The following is a 27,994-nucleotide window of genomic DNA, read 5'->3' on the forward strand; positions in this document are numbered from 1 at the left end:
AATGTGGGTAAGTGGCTGTTCAGACCCAAAATAAACATGTCTCTCTGATATACCTATTTAGACTGCCCAGCTATGTGTATTTTGATTGATTTGATTGTCTGAATAGCCATTCAGACCCAGCTGTGTGTAGAGGGGAAACTTTCTCTCCCTTGTTCTTGTCAGTGTTCTCATGTAGTCTCTTTGACAAACACACCAAAAATGAGCTCCAGAAGGTTTACAGTACATGCCTAACAAGCCCGCCAAGTATAGCATCAAAATATGGGTGGCCTGTGAAGCAAAATCTAGCTATGCCGGGAATATGCACGTATACAGTGGAAAGCTACCTGGAGGAGCAGCCGAGAAGAATCAGGGGATGCGTGTGGTGCTGGAGATGAATAAAGGGCTGCAATGTCATAAAATCACGTGACGTCACATTTACATTTACATCCTATCGCCTTGGAGATGAACTGCAGAATAGAAAGCTGAACAGCGGGAACAGTCAGAAAAAATAAGCCAGAACTTCCCAAGGAAATTCTGAAGGTGCAGGGCAGACCTCTGCATTGCTCAATATTTGCTCAAACGGAACCGACGTCGGCTTTTCCTGGAAGAACTTAGCAAAGCACTTGTCACTCCCAAGCTGCAGAGTCGAGCCAGGCCACCTCGATGCCCAGCAACTGCCGTCATTGAAAAGGTCAAGCTCACATCACCCAACCAATCTGCAATGGATGCATTGGATACAATTGTGAAGAAACGGAAAAGATGCCAGATCTGACAGTAAAACAAGTACCTGTTTTGTGAAATGCAAGAATAACATCTGTTACATTCTGTCCATTATGTGGAGAGCATTGAACAAGATGAACATTGAAAAATGGGGCAGATATGGTACCAGAGCATCCTGGACTGCTTTGACCTTCGCTGACATTGGATGCAGGCCTGTCCTGTCCACTTGATTACTCAAGAATGTTACTTTGTTTTCCATGAACTGACGCTTGCTCCGTTTCAACCACAGCCCTTTATCCTCCAACCTCTGCAGCACTTCGTTGAGTGTTTGCAGATGCTGTCATCTCTTCCTCTCAATATAATGTCCTCTAAATACACTGCCACATTTGCCATACCTTGAAGTACATTCTCCATGGTGCGTTGGAAAATAGCAGGACTGGAGTTTACTCCAAAAGGCAGACGTGTATATGTAAAAAGACCTTTGTGAGTGCTGACACTCACAAACTTCCTTGATTCCTCTTCAAGGACTATTTGCTGATATGCATGGCTCATATTGAGTTTTGTGAACTTCTGTCCCCCTGCCAGGCTTGACATCATATCCTCCATTCTTGGAATCGGATGCTGTTCGGTCGTGGAGACTTTGAAGTTCCATTTCCACTTTTCTTTTAATGGCAAATGAAACCGACCTGGGTTTGTAAAATAAGGGTGTGAGAGAGTAGAAGCATACACCAAAATGTCAAACCTGTATTGCTTTATGGTCCCCCGGAGGTAATAAAACCCCTCCCGCCCCTTTTTTATATAAAAAAGAAATTAAAATAACAACCCCTCCCCCTTTTTATATCAAAAAGTAATTAAAATAATACCCCTCTCCCTTTTTTATGTCAAAAGGAAATTAAAATAGTAACCACCCCGCTTGTTTTATGACAGGAAGGGGAATAATTAACCCTATCCTACCTTGTTTTATAACTGGAAGGAAAATAACGAAGGGAGGGGTTTGGACAGCTGTATAAATATCACCCTGTGTGTATAAATATATATATATATATATATATATATATATATATATATATATATATATATATATATATATATATATATATATATATATATATATATATATATATATATATATATATATATATGTATATACGTCGGCTTTTCCTGGAAGAACTTGGCAAAGCACTTGTCACTACCAAGCTGCAGAGTCGAGCCAGGCCACCTCGATGCCCAGCAACTGCCGTCATTGAAAAGGTCAAGCTCACATCACCCAACCAATCTGCAATGGATGCATTGGATACAGTTGTGAAGAAACAGAAAAGATGCCAGATCTGACAGTAAAACAAGTACCTGTTTTGTGAAATGCAAGAATATATATATATATATATATATATATATATATATATATATATATATATATATATATATATATATATATATATATATATATATATATATATACATATTTTTTATGTGTATATATGTATATATATTTAATATCTTTTTATATCTTATATCTTCGTATAGCATTACGTTCGAATGCTGACATAACCTGTTGAATAAAAAACATTAAGAAGCATATTCGGATCTCAGCTCATTCATTTCTCGTTTAACATGTCGGTGAAACACATCATTAAAAGAGTTTATTACAATCCTCTTCACCCCGGGAGCTATGGAGGGGTGGATCGCCTTCGCCTCCCGGTAGGACACACCTCCCCAGGGAAGCGTCCAGGATCAGATGCCCGAGCCACCTCAACTGGTTCCTCTCGATGTGGAGGAGCAGCGGCTCCACCCCGAGCTCCTCCCGGATGACCGAACTCCTCACCCTATCTCTAAGGGTGCGCCCAGCCACCGGGCGGAGGAAACTCATTTCAGCCGGTTGTATCCGCGATCTCATCCTTTCGGTCATTACCCAAAGCTCGTGACCATAGGTGAGGGTGGGAACGTAGATCGATCGGTAAATCGAGAGCTTCCTCTTGCGACTCAGCTCCCTCTTCACCACGACGGTCCGATACAGCGACCGCATCACTGCTGCCGCTGCACCGACCCGTTTATCAATCTCACGCTCCCCTTTTGCCTCACTCGAGAACAAGACCCCGAGATACTTAAATTCCACCACTTGGGGCAAGAACTCTCCACCGACCCGGAGAAAGCAAACCACCTTATTCCGGTCGAGAACCATGGCCTCAGACTTGGAGGTGCTGATCCTCATCCCGGCCGCTTCACACTCGGCTGCAAACCCCCCCAGTGCATGCTGAAGGTCCCGGTCCGATGAGGCCAGCAGAACAACATCGTCCGCAAATAGCAGAGATGAAATTCTGTGGTTCCCGAACCGGATCCCCTCCAACCCCTGGCTACGCCTAGAAATTCTGTCCATAAAAGTGATGAACAGAAGACATGCAGGCATTGGCTAGATATAACGACGATCAAAATTACTTGTTGACCGTTATCGATGTATTTTCAAAAAAGGCCTATGTACGCGTTTTAAAAAGAAAGACTGCGATTGAGACAGTGAAGGCGTTCGAATCAGTGCTGGAGGAGAGCGAGACGCCTGCAAAGCTACAGACGGATGACGGTAAATAATTTTTTTAAGAAGAGTTTCCGGGCTTTGATGGAAATTTTTCAACAGCGAGTGACGTTAAGGCCCCTGTGGTAAAGAGATTTAACCGCACTCTTAAAAATCTGATGTGGAGATATTTTACAGCTAAAAACATTACATTACACAAACGTTACATCGAGGTTTTACAGGATCTAGTAAAGAGTTATAATCACAGCTATCACAGTCGTATAAAAATGACACCGATGGAAGTAAGTAAATAAATTTTGCCTCCTGTCGAAATTTCTTTAGATTGGTGTTTGACAATCTTTACATTAGACCGTCAAAAGGTCGGCAGAAGCCAAATTTATGGAGGGCGATCATGTTAGGATATCAAAACTACGAGGTGTATTTGACAAAAAGTAGGAGCAGAGTTTTACAGATGAGATATTTACAATAACTGAATGTATTCATCGCAACCCGCCTGTGTATAAATTGAAAGATTTCGATGGCAAACCCATCCAGGAGTCATTTTATGATCAAGAATTACAAAAAGTACAACTCGTTCTCAAGGAACGCGCCGTTAAAGGAGAGAGACAAGTCTTTGTCCAGTGGAAGAACTGGCCTGAAAAATTCAACAGCTGGGTAAAAGCTTCAGATGTAAAATATATATAAGACGATCCTCCTTGACACCAGGCATCATATCATCATGTAGGGCTCAAAGAATGGGGCTTCTATGTGACTTTACCATCAAACGCCAGTGCAAAAGTTTTTAAAGACAACTCAATTGGTACTTTCCGCATTTAGCACAACATATCGATTTAAACGGAAAATGGGAGGTTGCTTTGACGGAGATTACATACCCTCACACGTGGCATAATATTCCAGAGGATATGTCGTCATTTTACTGGAAACCAAACCATAGAGGAGCTGACTCCAACACCAACACGGCTGCTCCGAGAGGATCAGATTCAGATGGTAACACGTCGCGGCTTCATAAAGATGAATTTCATAGAGCCATGGCGAGACTTTGGGCTCCGGATCCTGACGCCAGCGCCTCAGCTCAGAGGAAAAAAGACGGTTGGATATTACAGCTCACTTAATCAGATTACAACCGAGATGGAGCAAACTTTAAAAAAAAAACAATGAGAATATACGCTTCCTGTTTGACCGTGCACGGCAAAACATTGATCTTCAAGGAGACAGTCAGAACCTAGTGCTTTTTAACTCGCCTTTGGTTACATGTTAGGTGTAGATCCTGCTAATTGCATCATTTATTGCGAGTTCAGAGCGCCCCATCCTGTTGATTTAAAAGTGGGGTTTTACCATCTCTACTGACGTTGTAAGACCGCAGCTTGTAGAGGATGCATATGCACCGCTTTTAAGAACGGTGGAAATCAAGGGTAGTTACTCAGATATAATCACACAGCATTTTAACCCTGCTTACTATTTACCGGTTGCCAAGAACCATATTGAAAATATTCAGACACAAATTAAACCAGATCTTAACAAACCAGTCAATTTTACATTTGGAAAGGTGGTGTTGACTCTACACTTTAGACCTGTTACTTGAGAGGATATTATATAGCCCTTGCATCGACGTCTGGAAATTCATTGATCACAACAACACCAAAGGGATAACCAGCCTTTGCAGACCAAGTCAAAAACAAACACAATGGTTCATGCAGGCTTAAGAGACGACCCGCACAGAGTTGTACAATATTATGAAAAACAGGTGGGCGGAGAGCTACCCGGTTTTGACGGTGCCCCGGTTATGTACGGACGAGGCATCGGTTCCCTCTTCTCAAAAATGTTTCGGTTTATATCACCTTTGTTGAAAAGAGGTATCGCCATAGCGAAACCCCATCTCAAATCAGCAGTGGGTAACATAGCCACAGATATGTTCACCTGTACCATGAGAGGAATGAGCGATCAACAGAGACAGGAAGGGTCAGGAGGTATAGCTGTCTTATCACGAAGAACAAAGAGACGCCCTCCAGGACGACATGTAACACAGAGCTCTAATAAACGTACAAACAAAAAAAGAAAGAAGTCAGTTGACAGAAGCAAACGGGCCAAGAGGAAGTCCAGAGGGAGCTCTGATATACTTTAAAAAACCTTATATACAGTAACATGGCACTCCTACACCAGAAATCTGCTGAATGCACATTGGCAGAACTGGATTTATTCACGCCGCCGATGACACGGCTTTCCATCGAGGACAAAATTTACACTGAAATTGCTCCAGTAGCCGCGATCAGCGATTGAGTTTTTTATACCAGGAGACGGCGAAAAGTATCTAGACCTAAACGACACCCTTCTACTCGTGCGTGCAAGAATTACTAACGCCGATGGCACACCGCTGGCTAACGACGCAGCAGTCGGTCTCATCAATTATCCTCTAAACACAATCTTTGACCAGTGCGATGTGGTTCTGGGGGATCGGATGATTTCGCAGTCCAGTTCCACTCACCCGTACAGAGCTATGATCGAAACACTTCTCAACTTTTCAGGCGACACTCTTAAAACACAGTTTAGCGCCGGCCTTTTTTACCAAGACACACCTGGGTCGGTTGACTCGATCATCACTGTAAACGGTCCCAACGCAGGCCTTAATAAACGGGCTGAGTTCACGAGCAGGTCCAGAGAAGTACATCTTCTCAGTCCTCTGCACAGCGACATATTTTTCTGTGAGAGACTGTTATTAAACTCGGTCGATTTAAGAATTAAACTCACCAGGGCGAATGATGCCTTCTGCCTGACCGGACCTCGCAACTCCACCTTTCGTCTGAAAATCCTTGGCACCTCTCTGTTTGTGAAGAAAGTCACTGTTTCGCCAGCTGTGAGAATACGTCATGCAGCGGGTTTGTTAAAAGGAAATGCTCTCTACCCCCTCTCACGAGTCAACGTAAAAACATACTCCATTCCAGAGAACTCGAGAATATGTACCCAGGAGAGTTTATTTCTGGGTTCAAGACCTAAATCCGTGGTTTTAGGGATGGTGCGTCATGAGGCATTTTCCGGTAGGAAAGATCTCTGCCCATTCAACATGAATATCTAGCCCTCTGTCAGGACGGTCGACAGATCCCCGCTAAAGCTTTTCAACCTCAGTTTAACAACGGTATGGCGGTCAAAGAGTTTTATAACATGATTCTAGCTACAGGAAGACATTTGAAGTATCTAAGCATTGACCGCGAAGGTTTTAACAGCGGATATTCGCTGTTTGCATTTGATCTCAATCCAGCCGATGACAACGACGCTCTCTCAGCTGTCTCAAAAGGGAATTTAAGACTGGAGATGAGATTCAGAGTTGCTTCACCAAACACCCTAACACTGATTGTGTACGCTTGTTATGATTCCATTCTGGAGATTGATGCAAAAAGACAAGTGCTGGTGGACTATTATTATAAAAGTTATGGATAGTCTCCAGTTACAGAGGCTGCTGAGAGGTCTCATGGGCGACACATTTTACGGTGTGTGGCCGTCGGATAAGTTGCCTCAATTGACACAACCCCTCAGACTGCCTGCATATTTCATCGTCAACACACATCCGGCACATAAACCAGAAGTGCACTGGCTGGCTTTAACTCTCAAAGAAGACGGGAGAACAACTTTCTTTGACTCGTTTGGAATGGGGCCCTACTTTGCACATTACCCTGAAAATATTTTAAAGTTCCTCAAGAAACATTCAGAGGTCATCAAGTACAACAATGGTCAACTACAGCACCCTCTATCGTTTGTATGTGGTCATCATTGCGTCTTCTACCTCTGTCATCGTGCTAGAGGGCTGTCTATCGGAGAAGTATTAAGTCTATACAGTGACGATAACTTAAAAAACGACCTCATGCTATACAACTTTGTGAAAGGACATCAACAATGTCTAAAAAGATGTGCACACTGTCCATGGAAACAACAAAACTGTTCTCTTCTGTATTTTAAAGACTATTGTAACGTGTGACTAATCTTATTGTGCGTGTGTGTATTTTAAAAAAATCTGTAATCTCATGGTAATTCAATAAAACATTTCTTTGATGAAAAGACAATAACTGTGTACAAGACAATTATTCAGGAAACCCATCGAGGTGTTAGAGACAATTTCTTCCCTTTGGTCACTACACGCGTCAAGCGTCGTTGAGGTGTCACTTTAGGGTCCTTTGGGTCGGGAGACCAGCTCTCAGCTATACTTTTCTTTCGTAAGATAGAATTCAATTTAAGTCTCTGATATTGAGCCCTCGATTCAGGATTGGACAGCAGTGTGAGAGGCATTTTAGCTTTAATAATGTGACGAGAAACTCGGACCATCCCTCAGGTAACGAAGAACTTGTTTTCTTATACGGTAGGGAAAGGTACTTGAATATATCGATCACATGAGAGCCTTTTACAGCACTTCCTTCATACATAAATTCACCATTCATATTCCAACCACCACCGTCTTTGGATATCCTCTGGATAATGTATTCAGCATTTCTTCGAGCTTTTGACGGAAGGCTATTTAGAATATCCTTACCCAAGTCATCTGTTACAGTGGGTGTTTTTAGAAGACTTTCGACACGACTGTCAGAGTCGTGGGGATGATCGCTGACTCCATCTCATTGTAAAGTCAGAGTTACTCTCCTTTGGTCTCTCTGATCCTCTTTAGTAAAGGTTAAATATCTCTGCAATCGAGCATTATACTTTTTTATCTTCTCATACGAGTTAGACTGAGAATCATTTAGAATGGTCCTCATCTTCTCATTCAATTCATCTTTGGCAGTTTCACGGATGTCGGTGGTTGGACGTCATAACTGGATAATTTGCTGAGGAAAGACGAGATACATTTTCTGGACAGTCTTCATCGTGTTTTACTTCTTTACAAGTCGTCCTATTAGATTTCCAATGATTGGAACAGCTGCCGATAGCAACGGCAACAGCTTTTTAAGAATCCTTCACGCTTCACGCACACTTTTTTATTAGCCAAGAGTCTGATGTTTTTCTTCTGTTTTTTCAGTTTTTTGAACTGAGCCTGCGACAATGGTACAGTCCCCTTCAAAACATTCAGGGCGATCTCACCGAGAGCTTGAATAAAGTCCCGAGAACTATGCATCAAAATGTCTTTACGTTTCTTTGAAGGAGCATGCTATAGTTCCTTAAGTAAACCCGCGTTTCTTTTTATACGCACTGACATAACTTAAGCAGACGTTTTTGGTATGGACACAGTGTGACGTTGATGAGGAAGTATCCCAGTCCTTAGTCTGTAGCGTTCTGGACATGAGGGTGTTAGATCAACAATTAAGTACCCGTGAGCGCCAGCTGTAACATCTTCAAAGATTTCTAGAAAGAAAGCTCTTTGAGACGGGTAAACCTGTTGAGCAACAACTTTTATCTACATTTTATCGCGAGGATTCTTAAACAATACAAAGTAATTGATATTCAGACTAATAGTACGACTATATTTACCACGATGAAATAAGTTTTGCGTAAGCATTATAACACTCATATTTTTATGATGTCTCTACTGTGTAAAAATGCCTCAGGGTTTTCAGAAGTTTCAAAAATAACATTGTCAAGAATAATCAAATGTTTTCTATCAGAAGGAAATAGATCTTCATTTTCAAAAGATTCAGGTAAACCTTCAATGAATTTGATATTTTTATTCATCTTTTGCAATTCACTGTACAAAGGTTGAAAAGAAGTATAAATCCGTACAATATTTACATTGACATCATCCATTACATTTTTTTCAAGTTCACACAATTTTCAAGTATACATTTTACAAAATGGGTCTTTCCTGACCCTGATGGTCCCACCACTAGACATGAAAATGGTGTTTTCAAATGTGGATCGAAATTAATTTCTTCGATAATGACCCCTCATCCACCCAAAACTCAGAACCCGAAAGGTTTGGTTGTCCCATCCGAAAATAATCGCCTCTTATCGTACACGACCTGGAGTTTTTTAATAACTGATCTGTTTTTTACTGCGATGTTCTTTTTATCCCTCTCAATGTTGTGTTGGCAGGTCTCAAGCACCCCATCAGGTGAATTCTGCAAATAGCCCTCTACAGACGGAGTCAAAGTTTATCCGCTCACAAGATTCTTTTGTTTGCGTGATACCTTTAATTTTAATCACAACCTTCTTCTGTCCTTTGTTCCTATAAGCTTACGACCTAGGACCCGCCGAAACAAAGTCCTTGATGCTATCCCCGTCGAGTTCATCAGTCAGATCACCGAGATAGTTACCTAATTTTAAAGGCGTCTCGCCGTCTTTCACAACATATATCAAGCTGTCTGGGTCAACGTAGAGAACATTCTCCTGCAATTTCTCCATGTAACTGTACAACTTCAGACGAGCATAAGCAGTGGTAAAAGCTCCGATAAAAACATTGCTGCTTTTACCAGGAGGGTAGAGACCATTGTAACGCCACTGGATCACAACTTTTTTCTCATCCAGCACGTTAAAGTAGCTGACCTCGTATTTCCCTGAAAACATGAAACTGAAAAACTCGTTGGGGTCTGACACTACAGAAACCTGAGACATGTTCACTCTCTGACAAAACTTTCCCCATAGGCTATTAAGACAAGTCTTAGCCACCTGTCTCTTTGCTGGGTTGTGACAAACCCTGCGACAGTCGTCACAAGTTACCGGGTCTGGGACCTCTGTAGGGCAAACAGGATCGTGACAAACGCTACAGTGAGCTTTGCATATGTGTTTTGATTTATCTTCATACCCCTTATGACAGCTGACGCAAAAGTAACGTGTTCCTAACAAACCTTTAGGGTTCTTCACCCCGTAATAGTGTCCCTGAAGTAGAAACAAGAATAAGGGCTCCGAACCATCAGCAAAACCGGTGGCATAATGCGCTAATGGCTGGTTTGCTGTCGTTTTATTAAACACAACAATTTTACGCCTCACTATCCGTTCAAACAGGGGTATATCTGTGAATATGATAGGTGTTTGAGAATCTAAACCAGCTTTGTTTAATAATTCCCTCCCCAACTCAACACAATCTTGATACGCACGGTTAGGATTAAGGAGACAAGAAAGGCTGATTGCGACGCAAAGCTGCTTGGTTCCATCACCACCAACTACATAGAGATGTCGTCTTTTTTTAACAAAAATTTTGGCATCCAGCGTCTTCTCGAGCTTGCGTTTCGCGCCTCCTCGAGGGATATGTACAATTTGGACCGTTAATTCAATTCTCTTACCCATAGCGATGACTCTGTCAGATTGCACTGTGTTGCTAAGGAGGTCCTCAAAAGCAGGGTAGATATTTCCACCGTCGCCTTCAACCACAACATTAACGTGTTCTTGAACATCTTCACCTACCACTTCAAGCTGAACCACATCCTCTCGATCTGCCAGTCTCTGCGCTTCATCAGCCAACTCCCTGACCTGTTGCATCCAACCTCTGTAGAAAGTAGCTAAATCAGGAGTGTCCGGTACAGCAGGACGTGTTAGCACCCTTCTTATCCTATCGGTGTTAAAAGGCTCTATGACTTCTGATTCAATACCGGTACCTCTAATACAACATCCTTCCTGAAGCGAATCACCGTCATCATCAACATTGTCATCGCTACAGTTAGAGTCAGACACATCTACCAGAGGGTCAAGAGCAGTTGTCCCTGAATCAGTCGTCTGCAGATTATCAACAAACCTTTCTAACCGATCGCCATTGTCTAAAGAGGTATCAGCCCTACCCTCACGAGATGATGCAGGAACCATATTTAAAATTCGGTTATCCTCTCTCTCGCCGAAAAAAATTGACTCCATGTTTTCATTTATACTCGGATCATAGACCTGCACTACATCCTCCTCAGACACGTTGTCAAACAAGTGAGACAGAAACATACGTGTTGGTGAAGCACTCTGGTCAATGAGGTGTGGTGTAGTGTCCTGGTTGTGTGTGGATTCAGGGTCAGAACCGGAAGGAAAACCATCATGGTTGGCCATAGCGTAATAACAATAATAACAATAACAATAAAATAATAATTAAAAAACATTTAATAAACAAAACAACAGTCTCAAAACACAATCACCCGCGATGCAACAGCGACCTCAAAACACAATCACCCGCAGTGCAACAGCAACCTCAAACCGTAATCACCCATCACTGCTTTTAAATAATGAGGATCCAAATGGACCTTACTGGGGTCGAACTTCAGTCAGATCAGTCCACGACGTCTGTTACCACCAGGTCCTTGTTGTTTTAGGAGTCTCAGAACTTCAGACACCAGCGCTTTATTCGTGACGTCCTTAAAGATGAATTCTGTAACGATTATCATAATATTTAAGACATATGCATCCCTGCTGATTACTCGTTGAAATGGTTGTTAATCTTACCTTCACGTATATTTCTCGCAGAACGGCGGTATTTACGTGCTTGACGCGCTTGACGTGCTAGACGACGACTCTGTATTTCACTCTGATGAAGACGACGTTCAAGCGTACGTACTCTGAATTCAAGCTGTTGTTTTACAGCCGTTGCATCATGGAACGCTAATAGGGTCGGCGACACTGGAGCGTGGGGTCTGTCTTGGGTAGCTGTGACAGAGCGCTCGGGGGCAGGGGGTAGAGGCAGGGTTTGGTCAGGGGGTGATGCGGCGCAAGTCGACGTTGGTGTCCGGGGTGCTATCCGCGGGTTGTCTGTGGTTGCTGGCGGTGCTGATGGTGGCGGCGACGGTGGCTGTGGAGGTGCGGATTGCCCAGATGCCGACGTCGAGTCTTCAGTAGGGAACGATCCGGATAGTAGATCCAGAGGTAATGAGGAAACCAGCGTCGATGTCTCCCACAAAGGCCAAGACCCAGGAGGGAGAGCTGAAACAGAATTTTGACAACAATACAAATGTAAATACAATCTAGAAGCAAGACCTCGGATAGCAGTTAATATGATATTAATATAAACAGAGTAGTATGAAAATAACCCTAGTACAATATGAAAAAATACGACCTGCGGAAAAACAAAATTACGTAATCATATAACCGGTGTTGAGCCGTGTTGTTTTCTAGCGAAGGCTATAATAAAACAACAACACGTGTAGCATCACGAAAACCATCATCACAACAGAAGCATATCCTAAAGAGCGTTAAAAATAAATAAATAAAAAACTCAATGTATGGACCTACTCAGGACCGTCATTTAAAGCATAAAAACAAATAGCAAATCACGAATCATTAGTGTATAAGAATACTATATATATATATATATATATATATATATATATATATATATATATATATATAGTATATAGTATAATACATAGTGTATATGTATTAAAGCACATTACAATTACCTCTAGTGGTCATCATCGTTAAAGCACAGTGTAAATAGCAATCGCGACCTCTAGTGACCGCCGTCGTTAAAGCATAGTGTTAATAGTAATTGCGACCTCTAGCGACCGGTGACGTTAAAGCATAGTGCAAATAGTAATCATGACCTCTAGTGGTCAACGTCGTTAAAGCATAGTGTAAATAGTAATCACGACCTCTAGTGGCCGCAGTCATTAAAGCATAGTGTTAATAGTAATTGCGACCTCTTGCGACCAGTGACGTTAAAGCATAGTGCAATTAGTAATCGTGACCTCTAGTGGTCATCGTCGTTAAAGCATAGCGTAAATAGTAATCGCGACCTCTAGTGGCCGGCGCCATTAAAGCATAGTAGTAAAATCACAATGTTGTTTAGCAGTAACAGTTACCCAAACACCTTCAATAATAAAATTACGCTATCTAAAAGCATAAAGCCGGAACATAGATAAACCACATTACAGATAACAGGCACCTTGATGCTCTAACACAACGAATTGCAGACACATCATTAAACCACACACACACACACACACACACACACACACACACATAATAGCGAACATACAGCCATTCAGCTGATACTGAACGGTAGAGATGTGTTGAAAAAAAATTGGAGATTTACATCTTACCAAACGGTGGTGGTGGCGTTGAAGCGACAGGCAGAAGGTGTGGCGTGCTCGTTGCCTTTGTATCTGTTTTCATGTGAAAAAATAAATAAATAAATACAGCAGTGAAACGTAAACTATCACTCCAAATGTTTTTTCCCGCCTCCTATCAGCTGAGGCGTCTGGTGAGTGAAAGAATCCACGAGCGGGCGCCCTACTCCTTCGACCTCTGACTGGCTGTCTGTTTTCATACGCACAGGTGTTGAATAAAACAAAAACATAGGCAGTTAAATATAAAACACATCAACAGAATGTGCTTAAAATACTTTTTTTGTTTTGCTCTCACCGTCGAACAGTTGGAGCGACCCGTCCAATGAATGATCAGCATCCACAGGGTCCGGATGACTTCCCGGTCGTGTCTGATTTCCGGGTTCCGGGTGATCTTTTCATGCACACACACACACACACACACACACACACACACACACACACACACACATACACACACACACACACACACACACACACACACACACGCACACACACACATACGCATGTATATACACTTAATAAATACCGCTGTTCTTTACCTAGTTATCGTAATTATGATTAGAATCGCTGTCTCCTTCTCACCAATGACTCGCGCCGGTCCTGTCTTCCGTGCCGAATTATACCGTCGCTTACGGCTCAGAGAGCGTTGATTACTCCCCTTCAGTCGATTTCCTGTACTCGGCCCCGGACGAACTCGTCCTCGCTGTCGATTATTATAATACACGGCGTGTTCTGAGCCTCGGTGCCGCTGTCTTGAAGACTCGCTCTCGGATTCACAGCCGACAGATCCGCACGGGCATCTCCGTCTTCAAAAGTTACACGCATTAACCGCTCAAGCTCCTCAGCGCCGATCAGCGTCTCCGGGAAGTTATTCGCGGAGGCGATAATATCTGAAAAATAGAAGTGCGGCTGTTGTAACACATAATAGAGATATTAACAACGAATTATAAAATAATTAAATATTTTTACCAGTATCACTCTGCGTTAAATGAACGTCACACAGATGAGTGACGACGTCTGTCAATGAAAAGAGACATGGTACGTGATAAACATGGCGTAACGTTTTTATTATACTTATATATGTAAATGTAAATACATAGATACACATATATGTATATACTTATATGTATACTGTATAGATATAGATAGATAGTCTGGAGTCCTTTTGGAAAGGAGGATGAAGTTCTGGAAGGTCTGGTCAACAGCCAAGGTTACCCCGGAACTGATGTAAAATGTGGTCTGAATCGGGTCACCTAAATACTCCGTCCGTGTGGGTAGGTCCTCGGTGACGTCTTTGTTGATTTGGATCGGGTCACCCACTCTGCCATTGTCGCCAATTAAAGACAGATGTATAAATATTCTAAAGGTGTTTCCAGATGTGGTGGAGACAGCACAAGATCTGGAATTTGACCCATGACGACCTGGACCATAAGAAGACCAGGATCAATGTCTGCTAGGTAGCTCAGAGGTATGAACCGCGGCGACGTAAAACAAATAATCAGATGGAGAACGGACATGGTGACAGAAGCAGGATGCCAAAAAAAGAATGGCTTGGGTCATCCGCTCTGCCATTGTCGCCAATTAAAGACAGATGTATGAATATTCTAAAGGTGTTTCCAGATGTGGTGGAGACGGCACAAGATCTGGAATTTGACCCATGACGACCTGGACCGTAAGAAGACCAGGATCAATCAGTGGAGACTGCACCCCCAAAATGAACTGAAATGTGTAATAAAAGGGGTCAGGGCCTGAGATAGTCTTTGTCACTCTACACCATCGGAGCTGAGGCAAAGCCAGGTGTAGTTGCGGGCCCAGAGCTCTGTTAGGGTAATTAGACGCCTCTGTCAGGGTGTAAATTCTTTTGGATTTTAAGTTGGGGTGTTTTTGGTTGTCATTCTCACGAGAAAACGAACACGTGGAAGGTACAGAAGTGTATTTCCTACAGCCTAAACAATGTTGTCTGAAGACAATGAGGTCCGCCTTCAGACTGTCTCTTTTGAAGATTCAACCGTCCAGGAAAGAACTCGCGTCTCCGCAGCAAATTAACTGGTTATCACAGACTCTAAAAATGCATCGTTTCAAACTCACACAGGGTGTAAAATTAAATAGACTGATTGAACAGAAACTCATGTGAGTTGAATAGCTGTGTCATTTGAACTAATGCTGAAAACTAAAGTATTTCTTTCTTTTTTGTTTCATCATTGTTCACTCAACCTTGTTTTCTGAAAACTAAAAGTATTTCTTTCTTTTGTTCTATTCTGAAAACTAAAAGTATTTCTCAAACAAGTTCAAATTATCTGTTTAAAAGCATTTTGAAAAAATGGTGCATGAGTTGGGTAGCTGTGTCGTTTGAACTATTAGTGAAGACTAAAAAGTGTTTTCTTTCTACTGTTTTATCTTTAAGAAATATTTCAAGAATGAAAAACTTCTTCATAAGATGTTAAATAACTTCAAAAATGTTTAAACCCGAAATAATATTGTAGCTACTAACGTGTTTTGATTATTTAGCCTACAATGCAGAAACAGTTCAAACATTGACTAATGCTGAAAACTAAAAGTATTTCTTTCTTTTTGTTTTGGTATCCGGGGCGATGTCCGCGGCTTGTCTGTGGTTGCTGGCGGTGCTGATGGTGTCGGCGACGGTGGCTGTGGAGTTGCGGATAGCCCAGATGCCGACGTCGAGTCTTCAGCAGGGAACGGTCCGGATAGTAGATCCAGAGGTACTGAGGAAACCGGCGTCGATGTCTCCCACAAAGGCCAAGACCCAGAGGGGAGAGCTGAAACAGAATACCGACAACAATACAAATGTAAATACAATCTAGAAGCAAGACCTCGGATAGCAGTTAATATGATATTAATATAAACAGAGTGTAAATGTAGGGATCTACAAAGGATCAACATTTAAAGCGTAAAAACAAATAGTAAATCACTAGTGTATACTGTCATTAAACCACATTACAATTAGTAAAATCACGACCTCTAGTGGCCGCCGTCGTTAAAGCACATTACAATTAGTAAAATCACGACCTCTAGCGGCCGCCGTCGTTAAACCACATTACAGTTAGTAAAATCACGACCTCTAGTGGACGCCGTCGTTAAACCACATTACAATTAGTAAAATCACGACCTCTAGTGGCCGCCGTCGTTAAAGCACATTACAGTTAGTAAAATCACGACCTCTAGTGGCCGCCGTCGTTAAAGCACATTACAATTAGTAAAACCACGACCTCTAGCGGCCGCCGTCGTTAAACCACATTACAGTTAGTAAAATCACGACCTCTAGTGGACGCCGTCGTTAAACCACATTACAATTAGTAAAATCACGACCTCTAGTGGCCGCCGTCGTTAAAGCACATTACAGTTAGTAAAATCACGACCTCTAGTGGCCGCCGTCCTTAAAGCACATTACAATTAGTAAAATCACGACCTCTAGTGGCCGCCGTCGTTAAAGCACATTACAATTAGTAAAATCACGACCTCTAGTGGCCGCCGTCGTTAAACCACATTACAGTTAGTAAAATCACGACCTCTAGTGGCCGCCGTCGTTAGAGCACATTACAGTTAGTAAAATGACGACCTCTAGTGGCCGCCGTCGTTAAACCACATTACAGTTAGTAAAATCACGACCTCTAGTGGCCGCCGTCGTTAAAGCACATTACAATTAGTAAAATCACGACCTCTAGTGGCCGCCGTCGTTAAAGCACATTACAGTTAGTAAAATCACGACCTCTCGTGGCCGCCGTCGTTAAAGCACATTACAGTTAGTAAAATCACGACCTCTAGCGGCCGCCGTCGTTAAAGCACATTGCAGTTAGTAAAATCACGACCTCTAGTGGCTGCCGTCGTTAAAGCTAATTACAGTTAGTAAAATCACGACCTCTAGCGGCCGCCGTCATTAAAGCACATTACAATTAGTAAAATCACGACCTCTAGTGGCCGCCGTCGTTAAAGCACATTACAGTTAGTAAAATCACGACCTCTAGTGGCCGCCGTCGTTAAAGCATGGTGTAAATTAGTAATCCCGACCTCTAGTGGTCGCCATCGTTAAAGCATAGGGTGAAATAGTAATCGCGACCTCTAGTGTCCGTCGTCGTTAAAGCATAGTCGTAAAATCACAATGACGCTTAGCAGCAACAGTTACTCAAACACCTTCAATAGTAAAATGACACCGTCTAAAAGCACAAAGCCGGAACATAGACAAACCGCATTACAGATAAAACGCACACACACACGCACGGACGCACGTACGCACGTACGCGCACACACACACACACACACACAAGTATTTCTTTCTCTTTGTTTTGGTATCCGGGGCGATGTCCGCGGCTTGTCTGTGGTTGCTGGCGGTGCTGATGGTGTCGGCGACGGTGGCTGTGGAGCTGCGGATAGCCCAGATGCCGACGTCGAGTCTTCAGCAGGGAACGGTCCGGATAGTAGATCCAGAGGTACTGAGGAAACCGGCGTCAATGTCTCCCACAAAGGCCAAGACCCAGAGGGGAGAGCTGAAACAGAATACCGACAACAACACAAATGTAAATACAATCTAGAAGCAAGACCTCGGATAGCAGTTAATATGATATTAATATAAACAGAGTGTAAATGTAGGGATCTACTAAGGATCAACATTTAAAGCGTAAAAACAAATAGTAAATCACTAGTGTATACTCTCATTAAACCACTTTACAATAAGTAAAAACACGACTTCTAGTAGACGCCGTTGTTAAACCACATTACAGTTAGTAAAATCACGACCTCTAGTAGCCGCCGTCGTTAAAGCACATTACAGTTATTAAAATCACGACCTCTAGTGGCCGCCGTCGTTAAAGCATAGTGTAAAATAGTAATCCCGACCTCTAGTGGTCGCCGTCGTTAAGGCACAGTGTGAAATAGTAATCGCGACCTCTAGTGTCCGTCGTCGTTAAAGCATAGTAGTAAAATCACAATGACGCTTAGCAGCAACAGTTACTCAAACACCTTCAATAGTAAAATGACACCGTCTAAAAGCACATAGCCGGAACATAGACAAACCGCATTACAGATAAAACACACACACACGCACACACGCACGCACGCACGCACGTACGCGCACACACACACACACACACACACACACACACACACACACAATAGCGAACATACAACCATTCAACTGATACTGAACGGTAGAGATGTGTTGAAAAAAATTGAGATTCGTATCTTACGTTGGTGTTGGTGTTGGTGTTGAAGCGACAGGTAGAAGGTGTGGCGTGCTCGTTGTCTTTGTATCTGTTTTCATGTGAAAAAATAAATAAATAAATACAGCAGTGAAACGTAAACTATCACTCCAAAATGTTTTTTCCCACCTCCTATCAGCTGAGGCGTCTGGTGAGTTAAAGAATCAACGAGCGGGTGCCGGGTGATCTTTTCATGCACACACACACACACACACACAAGTATTTCTTTCTTTTTGTTTTGGTATCCGGGGCGATGTCCGCGGCTTGTCTGTGGTTGCTGGCTGTGCTGATGGTGTCGGCGACGGTGGCTGTGGAGGTGCGGATAGCCCAGATGCCGACGTCGAGTCTTCAGCAGGGAACGGTCCGGATAGTAGATCCAGAGGTACTGAGGAAACCGGCGTCGATGTCTCCCACAAAGGCCAAGACCCAGAGGGGAGAGCTGAAACAGAATACCGACAACAATACAAATGTAAATACAATCTAGAAGCAAGACCTCGGATAGCAGTTAATATGATATTAATATCAACAGAGTGTAAATGTAGGGATCTACTAAGGATCAACATTTAAAGCGTAAAAACAAATAGTAAATCACTAGTGTATACTCTCATTAAACCACTTTACAATTAGTAAAATCACGACCTCTAGTGGACGCCGTCGTTTAACCACATTACAGTTAGTAAAATCACGACCTCTAGTGGACGCCGTCGTTAAAGCACATTACAGTTAGTAAAATCCCGACCTCTAGTGGCCGCCGTCGTTAAAGCACATTACAATTAGTAAAATCACGACCTCTAGCGGCCGCCGTCGTTAAACCACATAACAGTTAGTAAAATCACGACCTCTAGTGGCCGCCGTCGTTAAAGCACATTACAATTAGTAAAATTACGACCTCTAGTGGCCGCCGTCGTTAAAGCACATTACAGTTAGTAAAATCACGACCTCTAGCGGCCGCCGTCGTTAAAGCACATTACAGTTAGTAAAACCACGACCTCTAGCGGCCGCTGTCGTTAAAGCACATTACAGTTAGTAAAATCACGACCTCTAGTGGCCGCCGTCGTTAAAGCACATTACAGTTAGTGAAATCACGACCTCTAGCGGCCGCCGTCGTTAAACCACATTACAGTTAGTAAAATCACGACCTCTAGCGGCCGCTGTCGTTAAAGCACATTACAGTTAGTAAAATCACGACCTCTAGCGTCCGCCGTCGTTAAAGCACATTACAATTAGTAAAATCACGACCTCTAGTGGCCGCCCTCATTAAAGCACATTACAGTTAGTAAAATCACGACCTCTAGTGGCCGCCGTCGTTAAAGCACATTACAATTAGTAAAATCACGACCTCCAGCGGCCGCCGTCGTTAAAGCACATTACAATTAGTAAAATCACGACCTCTAGTGGCCGCCGTCGTTAAAGCACATAACAGTTAGTAAAATCACGACCTCTAGTGGCCGCCGTCGTTAAAGCACATTGCAGTTAGTAAAATCACGACCTCTAGTGGCCGCCGTCGTTAAAGCACATTACAATTAGTAAAATCACGACCTCTAGTGGCCGCCGTCGTTAAAGCACATTACAGTTAGTAAAATCCCGACCTCTAGTGGCCGCCGTCGTTAAAGCACATTACAATTAGTAAAATCACGACCTCTAGCGGCCGCCGTCGTTAAAGCATAGTATTAAAATCACAATGACGCTTAGCAGCAACAGTTACTCAAACACCTTCAATAGTAAAATGACACCGTCTAAAAGCACATAGCCGGAACATAGACAAATCGCATTACAGATAAAACACACACACACGCACACACACACACACGCACGCACGCACGCACGTACGCACGTACGCGCACACACACACACACACACACACACAATAGCGAACATACAACCATTCAACTGATACTGAACGGTAGAGATGTGTTGAAAAAAATTGAAATTCGTATCTTACCAAACGTTGGTGTTGGTGTTGGTGTTGAAGCGACAGGTAGAAGGTGTGGCGTGCTCGTTGTCTTTGTATCTGTTTTCATGTGAAAAAATAAATAAATAAATACAGCAGTGAAACGTAAACTATCACTCCAAAATGTTTTTTCCCACCTCCTATCAGCTGAGGCGTCTGGTGAGTTAAAGAATCAACGAGCGGGTGCCCTACTCCTTCGACCTCTGACTGATCGTCTGTTTTCATACGCACAGGCGTTGAATAAAACAAAAAACATAGGTAGTTAAATATAAAATACATCGACAGACTGTGGTTAAAATACTTTTTTTTTATTGAACTGAATGTTTTGCTCTCACCGTTGAACAGTTGGAGCGACCCGTTCAATGAATGATCAGCATCAACAGGGTCCGGATGACTTCCCGGTCGTGTCTGATTTCCGGGTTCCGGGTGATCTTTTCATGCACACACACACACACACACACAAGTATTTCTTTCTTTTTGTTTTGGTATCCGGGGCGATGTCCGCGGCTTGTCTGTGGTTGCTGGCTGTGCTGATGGTGTCGGCGACGGTGGCTGTGGAGGTGCGGATAGCCCAGATGCCGACGTCGAGTCTTCAGCAGGGAACGGTCCGGATAGTAGATCCAGAGGTACTGAGGAAACCGGCGTCGATGTCTCCCACAAAGGCCAAGACCCAGAGGGGAGAGCTGAAACAGAATACCGACAACAACACAAATGTAAATACAATCTAGAAGCAAGACCTCGGATAGCAGTTAATATGATATTAATATAAACAGAGTGTAAATGTAGGGATCTACTAAGGATCAACATTTAAAGCGTAAAAACAAATAGTAAATCACTAGTGTATACTCTCATTAAACCACTTTACAATTAGTAAAATCACGACCTCTAGTGGACGCCGTCGTTAAACCACATTACAGTTAGTAAAATCGCGACCTCTAGTGGCCGCCGTCGTTAAAGCACATTACAATTAGTAAAATCCCGACCTCTAGTGGCCGCCGTCGTTAAAGCACATTACAATTAGTAAAATCACGACCTCTAGTGGCCGCCGTCGTTAAAGCACATTACAATTAGTAAAATCACGACCTCTAGTGGCCGCCGTCGTTAAAGCACATTACAGTTAGTAAAATCACGACCTCTAGTGGCCGCCGTCATTAAAGCACATTACAGTTAGTAAAATCACGACCTCTAGTGGCCGCCGTCATTAAAACACATTACAATTAGTAAAATCACGACCTCTAGTGGCCGCCGTCGTTAAAGCACATTACAGTTAGTAAAATAACGACCTCTAGTGGCCGCCGTCGTTAAAGCACATTACAATTAGTAAAATCACGACCTCTAGTAGCCGCCGTCGTTAAAGCACATTACAATTAGTAAAATGACGACCTCTAGCGGCCGCCGTCGTTAAAGCACATTGCAGTTAGTAAAATCACGACCTCTAGCGGCCGGCGTCGTTAAAGCACATTACAGTTTGTAAAATCACGACCTCTAGCGGCCGCCGTCGTTAAAGCACATTACAATTAGTAAAATCACGACCTCTAGTGGCCGCCGTCGTTAAAGCACATTACAGTTAGTAAAATCACGACCTCTAGTGGCCGCCGTCGTTAAAGCATAGTGTAAATTAGTAATCCCGACCTCTAGTGGTCGCCATCGTTAAAGCATAGTGTGAAATAGTAATCTCGACCTCACGTGGCCGCCGTCGTTAAAGCATAGTAGTAAAATCACAATGACGCTTAGCAGCAACAGTTACTCAAACACCTTCAATAGTAAAATGACACCGTCTAAAAGCACATAGCCGGAACATAGACAAACCGCATTACAGATAAAACACACACACACGCACACACACACGCACGGACGCACGTACGCGCACACACACACACACACACACACAAGTATTTCTTTCTTTTTGTTTTGGTATCCGGGGCGATGTCCGCGGCTTGTCTGTGGTTGCTGGCGGTGCTGATGGTGTCGGCGACGGAGGCTGTGGAGGTGCGGATAGCCCAGATGCCGACGTCGAGTCTTCAGCAGGGAACGGTCCGGATAGTAGATCCAGAAGTACTGAGGAAACCGGCGTCGATGTCTCCCACAAAGGCCAAGACCCAGAGGGGAGAGCTGAAACAGAATACCGACAACAACACAAATGTAAATACAATCTAGAAGCAAGAACTCGGATAGCAGTTAATATGATATTAATATAAACAGAGTGTAAATGTAGGGATCTACTAAGGATCAACATTTAAAGCGTAAAAACAAATAGTAAATCACTAGTGTATACTCTCATTAAACCACTTTACAATAAGTACAATCACGACCTCTAGTGGACGCCGTCGTTAAACCACATTACAGTTAGTAAAATCACGACCTCTAGCGGCCGCCGTCGTTAAACCACATTACAGTTAGTAAAATCACGACCTCTAGTGGACGCCGTCGTTAAACCACATTACAATTAGTAAAATCACGACCTCTAGTGGCCGCCGTCGTTAAAGCACATTACAGTTAGTAAAATCACGACCTCTAGTGGCCGCCGTCGTTAAAGCACATTACAATTAGTAAAATCACGACCTCTAGTGGCCGCCGTCGTTAAAGCACATAACAGTTAGTAAAATCGCGACCTCTAGTGGCCGCCGTCGTTAAAGCACATTACAATTAGTAAAATCACGACCTCTAGTGGCCGCCGTCGTTAAAGCACATTACAATTAGTAAAATCACGACCTCTAGTGGCCGCCGTCGTTAAAGCACATTACAATTAGTAAAATCACTCCCTCTAGTGGCCGCCGTCGTTAAAGCACATTACAGTTAGTAAAATCACGACCTCTAGTGGCCGCCGTCATTAAAGCACATTACAGTTAGTAAAATCCCGACCTCTAGTGGCCGCCGTCATTAAAGCACATTACAGTTAGTAAAATCCCGACCTCTAGTGGTCGCCGTCGTTAAGGCACAGTGTGAAATAGTAATCGCGACCTCTAGTGTCCGTCGTCGTTAAAGCATAGTAGTAAAATCACAATGACGCTTAGCAGCAACAGTTACTCAAACACCTTCAATAGTAAAATGACACCGTCTAAAAGCACATAGCCGGAACATAGACAAACCGCATTACAGATAAAACACACACACACGCACACACACACGCACACACACACACACGCACGCACGCACGCACGTACGCACGTACGCACGTACGCGCACACACACACACACACACACACACAATAGCGAACATACAACCATTCAACTGATACTGAACGGTAGAGATGTGTTGAAAAAAATTGAGATTCGTATCTTACCAAACGTTGGTGTTGGTGTTGGTGTTGAAGCGACAGGTAGAAGGTGTGGCGTGCTCGTTGTCTTTGTATCTGTTTTCATGTGAAAAAATAAATAAATAAATACAGCAGTGAAACGTAAACTATCACTCCAAAATGTTTTTTCCCACCTCCTATCAGCTGAGGCGTCTGGTGAGTTAAAGAATCAACCAGCGGGTGCCCTACTCCTTCGACCTCTGACTGATCGTCTGTTTTCATACGCACAGGCGTTGAATAAAACAAAAAACATAGGTAGTTAAATATAAAATACATCGACAGACTGTGGTTAAAATACTTTTTTTTTATTGAACTGAATGTTTTGCTCTCACCGTTGAACAGTTGGAGCAACCCGTTCAATGAATGATCAGCATCCACAGGGTCCGGATAACTTCCCGGTCGTGTCTGATTTCCGGGTTCCGCGTGATCTTTTCATGCACACACACACACACACACAAGTATTTCTTTCTTTTTGTTTTGGTATCCGGGGCGATGTCCGCGGCTTGTCTGTGGTTGCTGGCTGTGCTGATGGTGTCGGCGACGGTGGCTGTGGAGGTGCGGATAGCCCAGATGCCGACGTCGAGTCTTCAGCAGGGAACGGTCCGGATAGTAGATCCAGAGGTACTGAGGAAACCGGCGTCGATGTCTCCCACAAAGGCCAAGACCCAGAGGGGAGAGCTGAAACAGAATACCGACAACAACACAAATGTAAATACAATCTAGAAGCAAGACCTCGGATAGCAGTTAATATGATATTAATATAAACAGAGTGTAAATGTAGGGATCTACTAAGGATCAACATTTAAAGCGTAAAAACAAATAGTAAATCACTAGTGTATACTCTCATTAAACCACTTTACAATAAGTAAAATCACGACCTCTAGTGGACGCCGTCGTTAAACCACATTACAGTTAGTAAAATCGCGACCTCTAGTGGCCGCCGTCGTTAAAGCACATTACAATTAGTAAAATCACGTCCTCTAGCGGCCGCCGTCGTTAAAGCACATTACAATTAGTAAAATCACGACCTCTAGCGGCCGACGTCGTTAAAGCACATTACAGTTAGTAAAATCACGACCTCTAGCGGCCGCCGTCGTTAAAGCACATTACAATTAGTAAAACCACTTCCTCTAGTGGCCGCCGTCGTTAAAGCACATTACAGTTAGTAAAATCACGTCCTCTAGTGGCCGCCGTCGTTAAAGCACATTACAGTTAGTAAAATCACGACCTCTAGTGGCCGCCGTCGTTAAAGCACATTACAGTTAGTAAAATCACGACCTCTAGTGGCCGCCGTCATTAAAGCACATTACAGTTAGTAAAATCCCGACCTCTAGTGGTCGCCGTCGTTAAGGCACAGTGTGAAATAGTAATCGCGACCTCTAGTGTCCGTCGTCGTTAAAGCATAGTAGTAAAATCACAATGACGCTTAGCAGCAACAGTTACTCAAACACCTTCAATAGTAAAATGACACCGTCTAAAAGCACATAGCCGGAACATAGACAAACCGCATTACAGATAAAACACACACACACGCACACGCACACGCACGCACGCACGCACGTACGCACGTACGCGCACACACACACACACACACACACACAATAGCGAACATACAACCATTCAACTGATACTGAACGGTAGAGATGTGTTGAAAAAAATTGAGATTCGTATCTTACGTTGGTGTTGGTGTTGGTGTTGAAGCGACAGGTAGAAGGTGTGGCGTGCTTGTTGTCTTTGTATCTGTTTTCATGTGAAAAAATAAATAAATAAATACAGCAGTGAAACGTAAACTATCACTCCAAAATGTTTTTTCCCACCTCCTATCAGCTGAGGCGTCTGGTGAGTTAAAGAATCAACGAGCGGGTGCCCTACTCCTTCGACCTCTGACTGATCGTCTGTTTTCATACGCACAGGCGTTGAATAAAACAAAAAACATAGGTAGTTAAATATAAAATACGTCGACAGACTGTGGTTAAAATACTTTGTTTTTATTGAACTGAATGTTTTGCTCTCACCGTTGAACAGTTGGAGCAACCCGTTCAATGAATGATCAGCATCCACAGGGTCCGGATAACTTCCCGGTCGTGTCTGATTTCCGGGTTCCGGGTGATCTTTTCATGCTCACACACACACACACACAAGTATTTCTTTCTTTTTGTTTTGGTATCCGGGGCGATGTCCGCGGCTTGTCTGTGGTTGCTGGCTGTGCTGATGGTGTCGGCGACGGTGGCTGTGGAGGTGCGGATAGCCCAGATGCCGACGTCGAGTCTTCAGCAGGGAACGGTCCGGATAGTAGATCCAGAGGTACTGAGGAAACCGGCGTCGATGTCTCCCACAAAGGCCAAGACCCAGAGGGGAGAGCTGAAACAGAATACCGACAACAATACAAATGTAAATACAATCTAGAAGCAAGACCTCGGATAGCAGTTAATATGATATTAATATAAACAGAGTGTAAATGTAGGGATCTACTAAGGATCAACATTTAAAGCGTAAAAACAAATAGTAAATCACTAGTGTATACTGTCATTAAACCACATTACAATTAGTAAAATCACGACCTCTAGTGGACGCCGTCGTTTAACCACATTACAGTTAGTAAAATCACGACCTCTAGTGGACGCCGTCGTTAAAGCACATTACAGTTAGTAAAATCCCGACCTCTAGTGGCCGCCGTCGTTAAAGCACATTACAATTAGTAAAATCACGACCTCTAGCGGCCGCCGTCGTTAAACCACATAACAGTTAGTAAAATCACGACCTCTAGTGGCCGCCGTCGTTAAAGCACATTACAGTTAGTAAAATCACGACCTCTAGTGGCCGCCGTCGTTAAAGCACATTACAGTTAGTGAAATCACGACCTCTAGCGGCCGCCGTCGTTAAAGCACATTACAGTTAGTAAAATCACGACCTCTAGCGGCCGCTGTCGTTAAAGCACATTACAGTTAGTAAAATCACGACCTCTAGCGTCCGCCGTCGTTAAAGCACATTACAATTAGTAAAATCACGACCTCTAGTGGCCGCCCTCATTAAAGCACATTACAGTTAGTAAAATCACGACCTCTAGTGGCCGCCGTAGTTAAAGCACATTACAGTTAGTAAAATCTCGACCTCTAGTGGCCGCCGTCGTTAAAGCACATTACAATTAGTAAAATCACGACCTCTAGCGGCCGCCGTCGTTAAAGCACATTACAATTAGTAAAATCACGACCTCTAGTGGCCGCCGTCGTTAAAGCACATAACAGTTTGTAAAATCACGCCCTCTAGTGGCCGCCGTCGTTAAAGCACATTGCAGTTAGTAAAATCACGACCTCTAGTGGCCGCCGTCGTTAAAGCACATTACAATTAGTAAAATCACGACCTCTAGTGGCCGCCGTCGTTAAAGCACATTACAGTTAGTAAAATCCCGACCTCTAGTGGCCGCCGTGGTTAAAGCACATTACAATTAGTAAAATCACGACCTCTAGCGGCCGCCGTCGTTAAAGCATAGTATTAAAATCACAATGACGCTTAGCAGCAACAGTTACTCAAACACCTTCAATAGTAAAATGACACCGTCTAAAAGCACATAGCCGGAACATAGACAAACCGCATTACAGATAAAACACACACACACGCACACACACACACACGCACGCACGCACGTACGCGCACACACACACACACACACACACACACACAATAGCGAACATACAACCATTCAACTGATACTGAACGGTAGAGATGTGTTGAAAAAAATTGAGATTCGTATCTTACCAAACGTTGGTGTTGGTGTTGGTGTTGAAGCGACAGGTAGAAGGTGTGGCGTGCTCGTTGTCTTTGTATCTGTTTTCATGTGAAAAAATAAATAAATAAATACAGCAGTGAAACGTAAACTATCACTCCAAAATGTTTTTTCCCACCTCCTATCAGCTGAGGCGTCTGGTGAGTTAAAGAATCAACGAGCGGGTGCCCTACTCCTTCGACCTCTGACTGATCGTCTGTTTTCATACGCACAGGCGTTGAATAAAACAAAAAACATAGGTAGTTAAATATAAAATACATCGACAGACTGTGGTTAAAATACTTTTTTTTTATTGAACTGAATGTTTTGCTCTCACCGTTGAACAGTTGGAGCAACCCGTTCAATGAATGATCAGCATCCACAGGGTCCGGATAACTTCCCGGTCGTGTCTGATTTCCGGGTTCCGGGTGATCTTTTCATGCACACACACACACACACACACAAGTATTTCTTTCTTTTTGTTTTGGTATCCGGGGCGATGTCCGCGGCTTGTCTGTGGTTGCTGGCTGTGCTGATGGTGTCGGCGACGGTGGCTGTGGAGGTGCGGATAGCCCAGATGCCGACGTCGAGTCTTCAGCAG

Source organism: Synchiropus splendidus, chromosome 2 (genome assembly GCF_027744825.2).
Source record: "Synchiropus splendidus isolate RoL2022-P1 chromosome 2, RoL_Sspl_1.0, whole genome shotgun sequence".
NCBI classification, from domain to species: Eukaryota; Metazoa; Chordata; class Actinopteri; order Syngnathiformes; family Callionymidae; genus Synchiropus; species Synchiropus splendidus.